General features: G+C 45.2%; 1 protein-coding gene across 1 annotated transcript in view; it reads right to left on the bottom strand.

The window, feature by feature from the left end:
* Positions 1-7,680, bottom strand: part of SORL1 (sortilin-related receptor, L(DLR class) A repeats containing) — a 184,301-nt gene extending 176,621 nt beyond the window's left edge. The window contains exon 1 of the mRNA XM_011964986.1: positions 7,601-7,680. The gene's annotated coding sequence lies outside the window, so the exon portion shown is untranslated. The remainder of the gene's footprint in view (positions 1-7,600) is intronic.
* Between the last annotated feature and the right edge of the window lie 6 nt (positions 7,681-7,686).

The raw sequence follows: 7,686 nt of genomic DNA, 5'->3' as shown, positions 1-7,686 counted from the left end.
CCAACAGGCTAGTCTCTCTTCTAAATAATAGAGGTCACATCAGTTACCTTCTTCATTTAAAAACTCCCCAAAAAGGGGGGGACATAATAAACAACACATCGGTCTCTACACAGCACAAATGCATTTGATATAGGTACATCTTTTTATTGCCCTTGTCAGCCACTCAGATTTGGGATATAATCACATCAGCCTGCCTTTCTGAGAATTCGTAGCTGTGTTTTGAATCTAATTCAGGGGACTGGAGATAAATCATTGTGAAGGGTCCTGATTCTCCAAGCTAAGAGCCTGCGGCAGCAGCAACAGCAGCAATGGCATGCTAAGTTAAAAGGTCAGCCAAGAAGAGGGGGAGGTTTTTATGCAAAGATGAAGACCACACGCCTGCAGTGTTTGTCTTCATGCCAATCTGGAGGGTTGAAGGGAAGACAGACAGACCCAGCTACATCAAGGTAAGTCAACAAGAGCACAGGAAGCAAAGGGCAGGGCAGGGAGATGGCCCCACTGTTAAGGCACTATTTACATCTTTCATTGCTAAACAGAACGTGCAGGGTCTGCACTCCACCTGAGCGAAGCCCAACACAAGGGCAGTGTTTGCATAAGGCCAGATGAGAAGTGAAGCCAGGAGATTTGGTTCACCCTGTGAATAGCCAGCCTTCATTGACTAAGTGACTGATGGAAGGAGGCAACTGTGCAGAGGCATGCCCTAGAGTCAATCACTGGACCCACTTGGCCCTCCACGGTCCCCTGGTAAGTTCCTACCTAGGAAAGAAGGGCCACTGTCTCCTGACACTCAACTTGGCAGTCAGCAGCCACCAACACCGGGGGTCTAGACCCGAGCACTCCACTCTTGCTTTTATTACCCTGTTTGCGATGCCTACACGAGCAGGTCTTTGCAGGAACTTCTCTCTTGGGTGAAGCAGAGGTTGCCTACAGGTGGGAAGAAGGGGCCTCGTCAAAGCTCGTGCTGTCTATACAGTAGCCAAGAGCCACATGTGGCTATTTCAACTTTAAATTCATTAAAATTAAATGAAAGACACTTCAAATCTTCAGTCACACTTGCCACATTTCACCTGCTCAATGGCCAGATCTGACTACTGAACGTGGTGAACAGCACAGATAGAGAACATCATTCTCACAGGAAGATCTATGGAACAGTGCCACATCGGAGGGTCCAGGATGCAACCAGGAAGATAGGATCTTCCAGCTCTTGGCTGGTAGCAGTGCTATGGCCACGGATGTTACCGTTATAATAAACCCAGTGGCTAACAGAACTTTGTAATTACTGTTTAACACACTATTGTACTTGTGATCGTTATGCAGTCCTATTTTTATGGAACTCACCATAAAATGCACAAAGCATTAGTCATGTTACGGTTTTAAAAAACTGAGCAACTCACAATAACATAGGAGGAAACCCAAATCTTGATCTTGCTCAGGAGCCCATCCTGCCTTTTCTGGTTTTTAGCTTCATCAGCCACTTCAGTACTTGAAGGCCGCCCATGCCACTTCTTCAAAGGCCCAGGGTTCACAGGTCGATAAACCAATAAATTAGGTCGAAATTAACTGTGGTCCATTTTAAATTAAGGGAAATTGATTTTTGCATGTACGTGGCTAGACTGACTATACCATCTGCCAACAGAGTCTGGCATACCTAGAAAATGCATAGGAAGGTCCCACATTCATCAACAAAGAGAATGTCTCAACCCCACAGCCCAGACCACCTCTGGAGAAATACTGATCCCTGAATATTCAAACCAAAAATGGAGTGAGCTCTCTTTTACTTTCCATCACATTTATTTAAACCCAAATAAATGGAGGAAAGGTCAATGTAATGCCCCCGGTTTTAATACATTTTTATGCATTTAACACATTTAATACATTTTTATCAACTCTCAATTATCTGCATCTGAATTATTGTCAAAAATTCTAAACTCCAAATTGCCTCTCCCTGAACACATTTATGCCAGCCATTTCCCTTATCAATAGATCAGAGAATGCAAACTCATTTTAATATTCACCTAAGCAAAACTTAATTAGGAAGGTAAATGAATGCTTTTTTAAAAAGACTAAATAAATACATAGCAAAAGCAAATAGATTATTTTTTGGATTATCTGCTCTCCCGATTATGATAAGACTGCCCCCTGTGTCCCTCCATTACAGTGGGTGGAACAAAGCTGGCTCCATCTCTCTGTGTCCTGGGATTCAACGATGACACTACAAAGACGGCTGTCATCTCTAAGGAGGAAAAGACCAAAATCTGACAATGAAATGTTCCTACAACATCCACCTTTTGCCTTGGGATGTTCGTTGCTATAAGGATCTGCCTTGTGGATCCCCAGTCTCAAAGCAATTTATGAAGCATACCACTAACTTCATTTTACAGAACATAGAGAAAATATTCTTGGAAAGAACACAAATTAAAACCAAGATCCATGATCACTGTATTCTGATGCTCTTACAAGCCTGGACTCCACATCTCAAGGGAACTGTGCTCCAGCATCTCTGCAAGTTATAAGAGGGCTACACCAGGCTGCTCTCCTGCTCTGCAAGAACCCTTGAAGTGAAAGGAGAATGACGTTTTTCTCACCTGGCCTGGGAAAAAAGTAATTATCTATTTTATATTATGACACTTCAGGTAATTTTCTAACAATTCACCATCATAATATCACAAATATAATTTAGAGCTAAAGTTAATCTCATTATTCAGGATACCAGGGACTACAGATAACAGGAAGCCACTTATAATTCAAGTTTCAAATTTTATGTACATACATGTTGTACATGCAGAGACTATTTCTGGAAAGATATACAAAAAGACTGATAACAATGGATGCCACCTGGGAAGGAGCTCTGGGTGAACAGGGGGCACGAGAGGGAAGGAAATTTACTTGTCACTACATACTCTTTTGTACAAATTTTGTTTTGTAAATGTGCATTACCTAATCAGATAGCTTTTTATTTCATCCCTTGAAATTCCACCTCCTTACTCTTCTCACCAACCCCTTTCCTCCATTCCTTCCACCTCTCAAAGCCTCCACCTTCTGTGCCTCTAACCACGCAAGCTATTTATGAACTAAAAGTGGCCAGAGACTGGGCACAGAGCTCCCTAAGAAAAGATGCCAAGTGGAACCAGGAAGAGTTTTTCAAGGTCACAGCCCTTATTGAGCCAACCCAAGGCTCAAAGCAACTCTTCAGCTACGTAGAAGCCAACCTGAAACAGCAAATTCTTTGCCTTCTCATCTTATTCTGGAAGCATACAGGTCAAACATCCAAACTTCAGAATCAACCGGCCAATTCTTTCCCAAGCAAGTGTATCATGGAAGAATCTACTCAAAAGAGATCTAAAGCTAAACGGTATTCCACCCCCAAAGGAGGCCCTTTGTCCCAGGGCCTTGTGCTGTAATAGACACTTTATTTTCAGTCCCAAATCAGGACACTGTATACTCCCTGGCCTCTAAAGTGTAGGAATTATGAAGAGAGAGCTTGTTGGAAGGAAAATAAACCTGTAAATCCTGCTAGGCTTTGTGCTTCATTCCAAAGGATTTTTCCCCAAAACAATACCATTAGCATAAACCAGAATGATAGCCCTAAAAGGGAGGATTCTGTAAAATAGAATCCAAGCTCTTCATTCAAAATAACTCCCAGATAGCACAGGAAAATCGGGACTCCACTATCTGTAGGCCATGCCACTTGCATCCTCACTACCAAATAAGCCAACTCATTTTCACTATCCATGTGTGGTTCACTGCATTCCTCCTTATAAATACATTTTATATAATGTGAATTTGCTTCCTACCCTCCAGGCCTCTCTTCTTCCAGGTGCGCTGCTGGTCCACAAATACTCATTAAGGGCCTCCCAGGTGCCAGGGAAACACAAGAGAACTTGATCCATGCCCTTAAGGAGCAAATAGGAAAATGAGACAGTGGAGCAATTCTAACACAAGGCAGCAAGTGCTGCATCCAAGCTCAGAGAAACTCTTCCCACTGCAGCCTGAGAATACCAAGAGGTATTCCTTGGATGTTAAAGAATGGAATAAGCGCTTTCCAGGCAAGGACGAGAGTCGGGGAAGACCATTTCAGGCAGAGGAAAAAGCAGGCATGATGGTGCAGGGAGACACAGCTTACTTGAAATCAGGAGGAAATTCAGTGTGGCATAAATCAGGGAATTTCTCTTCTTGGACTTGGCCTTTTTAAGGGCTCAACTTCTAAACTTTGCCTTTTTTTTTTTTTTTTTTTTTTTTGGGGTCTCGCTTTGTCGCCCAGGCTGGAGTGCAGTGGCACTGATCTCAGCTCACTGCAACCTCCGCCTCCCAGGTTCAAGCGATTCTCCTGCCTCAGCTTCTTGAGTAGCCAGGACTACAGGTGCCCGCCACCACGCCCGGTGAATTTTTGTAATTTTAGTAGAGACGGGGTTTCCCCATGTTGGCCAGGCTGGTCTCGAACTCCTGATCTCAGGTGATCCACCCGCCTCGGCCTCCCACAGTGCTGGGATTACAGGCGTGAGCCTTGAACATGGGCAGAAAAGTCCTGATATCTGCCAGCAAATTATTTTCACCACTACAACCACATTTCAGTTCATAAATGTGCCTTTAACTAATCATGGCAGAAGCCAATCTCCCCACCTTAGAGAAACTGAGGAGGAAAATGGTCAAAATAACCAAGCCTGGTTTACCCTAGAGGTTAGCAAAGCAGAGGAAAAAGGACCGACGTTGACTCTAGGCCATGGCTCTTTCTCAGATGCAAGTATTCCCCTGAGAAAGCCTTCCCTTCTCTTCCCCCTGAAGCTGGTGGCCTTAACATTGCCTCTAGGCCTGCTTCCTTCAGGCAGCTTCTGCTTCCAGCCCTGCTCTGTACTGCCAGTGTCCTCTTAACCTCACTCAAAGGTCAGAGGGCAAGAAGCTGGACAGTGTCTGAGCCCACCATCCCCTATCGCTCCATCTCCCATGCGCTGCATGTCACAGCCCGTTATCACACCATTGTAGAGTTGTGGCTGGTTTCTTGTGACCATGTTTCCTGGTTCCCGTCCTGGTACACTGACATGCCTGTGTCTGCATCTGCTTGTTCTCCTTAAATTGTACATTTCCTAAAAGCGGGAACGAAATTCTATTCCCCACCCCACTGCACCTCCATAGAACCACATTCAAGTCAAGCAGTACTGTTGGAAAACATCACCATTCCTTAGGTTTAAACCTAAGTTGAAGGGGAAAGTGTTGAGTATAAAGTGGAACTTGGCTTAAGGCTAAAAGTAGGACCATATAACTTATTGTCACATCTTGACACTTTTGAGAGTGAAGGGGGTGCTATTCATAACCACCAGAGACAACTTAGAAACCAGGTCTGCCCCAGGGAAACACAGAGGCAATGGTCATCCTTGCTAGAAAGATCATTCCAAGTAGATGTCAGTTACTCCACGGTTCCAAGAAGGGCACCTCAAATCCCTTCAGTCACCAACCTGTGCTTGCACTCTGAAGTGTCTGCACCAGACAGAACTTGTGGCAGAAAGCCCAGTACGGGGAAGTTCTTCCTTTTATCTGACTCAAATCCTTACAGATTCCAATTAATTCCACTTCTTGTTAACCTCAGAGCAAGAGGCAACAATGGCATAGGAAGGCAGCCACAGAAAAGAAAAATCTCACCCTTGCATCCTCACCCTCTGGTTAGGAATTCCTCATTATGAGTTCGACTGCTACTTCTCCATCCTTCAGCTGAACCAGACTCAATCTGGCTGGCCCAGAAACTCAAAAGCCCAGGGTTTGGAAGTCACTCCCATTGAGAACAGAGTTCATGTTCAACTTGCCCCACATCCCCTGGAGCTTTTCACAAACCAAACCCAAGAAAGAAATGGCACCTGTACGCATATTTTTGAAACCAGAAAGCTTTTTCCTCAACCTAAACCACAGCTTCAGGGGACCTGAGCACTGGGAGGGATTGCCTCCCACCAGCCCCCAACTCCCAGTTCCCAGAATGCTGATTCAAGAGCACAGCAGAGCTGGGCTGACTGGGGAGGCCCAATGAACAAGCAGGCCACTCCTCCTCCTCCTCCCACCCTCCATCAGCCCCATGCTGTTGTCGCTGTTGAGAGCAAGGACCTTGATGACTTCTTTTTGTTAATACATATATTTGTCATATGGGGTGGGGATGGGGGACAAGGATCTGGGCCCAAGAGGAACTGAGCATGCAGGTTCCTGCAGCCTGTGGCCACCATTAGTTACATGCCCTGGGGCACACATTCTTGCCCAGGGGCCAATAGTGGAGGGAAGTCTAATGCACCCACCCAGTCCCCACCATCCTTTCCCCCTTTATACCAGATCTGTTTTATTTTAGGAAAGAGGTATTTAAGCAGCACTGCATAAAGACAGGGTGACTGCAATCAAGCAAAGGTCACTGAGACAATGCAGACAAAAACTACAGAGCAGGCCACCTTCCCGGTATGACCTTGGACTAGTCACTTCACCATTCCATGCTTCAGTTTCTTCACCAACAAAATGACACAATAGGGTGATATGTTTATAAGGTTCGTCCTGGATCCCAGGGTTGAACATTTAACTCTATATATTTCCTGAAGAAATGGCTAAAGTGAAGTTAGTGAGAAAAGGCAGAACTCAGGGTAATCTTTTATTAATAATTTCTACTTTAAAAGAAACAATTTGACTCTAGAAAACAAGTGTATTTACCACCTCCTCTGGTCCTACTTTTTCTCCCCTCCCGACTTTATACTTTTGCTGATGTCAATCTTACTGCAGAACTGGGAATCTCATGAGGCAATAACACGGTCAAATTAATTCTGCCAGTGCAGATCCTAACCTACAAACTCCATCTGCAATTCCTCGCAGTAAGTCTGACCATAAAAGTGAAATTCACGTTACTTATGATCTAATAAACCCATTGCCTGGATAGAAATAAATCACTTATAAAATAATAATGCCCACCAAATTTCCCGCAGTCATTTCAAATCTCCAAGTGCCATGAGGGGTATGCCTCTCCAAAATAAAGTTATCTTGAAGGGGGTAGGAGAGCCAGTATCTTGAAGGGTGGGAAGAAGGAATGGAGAGCATCTCATACCCTAGCCAAAAATCAAAAATTAAAAATTCAGCCCTTACACACGCACACACACCTCTTATCTGACTGTACAGAGACAGTCGACAAGCTTTCAGGTTCGCCCACCTTATTGTGCTAATAATGCTAAGTGTGGAAACCCCCACCTCGTGCTGTTCTGTGTAAGTGTACCGCAACTGCAGGGTGCTCGCCTCCACTGCCAACTGATGGTACACTAAAGAAAGCCCGTTTTTTATCCAGATGTAAAATGAAGCTGCACCCCTCCTATACCTGCCGGAAACTACAGCGTTCTGCACACACCCTGGGGTAATACGCACTGCACCCGGCGAGTTACCTGGAATACGTTTACTAAATCGACAGGAAGAAGGAAAGATCAATGCGATTCAAGTGCTGACGGTTGTACTCGTGAAGGAAAAAAACAAATGCAAGCCGGGAAGTCCCCAGTGGTGCCTGCACCTAGGAAGCGACTGCAACGGATGGATGCGGGGGTGAGGAAGTGCAGGGAGAGGAAAAAACTGGAGGGAGGCGGGTTGCAAAACTGCTCACCTGTCCGTACACCTTGATGGGCTCGGGCTGCAGGGCAGCGCTCCGTTTCCTCCGGAGCGGCTTCTCGTCCGCGCGGCTCGCCCCCC

Source organism: Mandrillus leucophaeus, unplaced genomic scaffold, assembly GCF_000951045.1.
Source record: "Mandrillus leucophaeus isolate KB7577 unplaced genomic scaffold, Mleu.le_1.0 Scaffold71, whole genome shotgun sequence".
In the NCBI taxonomy this organism is placed as follows: domain Eukaryota; kingdom Metazoa; phylum Chordata; class Mammalia; order Primates; family Cercopithecidae; genus Mandrillus; species Mandrillus leucophaeus.
The sequence above is the reverse complement of the archived record's forward strand: the minus strand, read 5'-3'. Positions and strand labels throughout refer to the sequence as shown.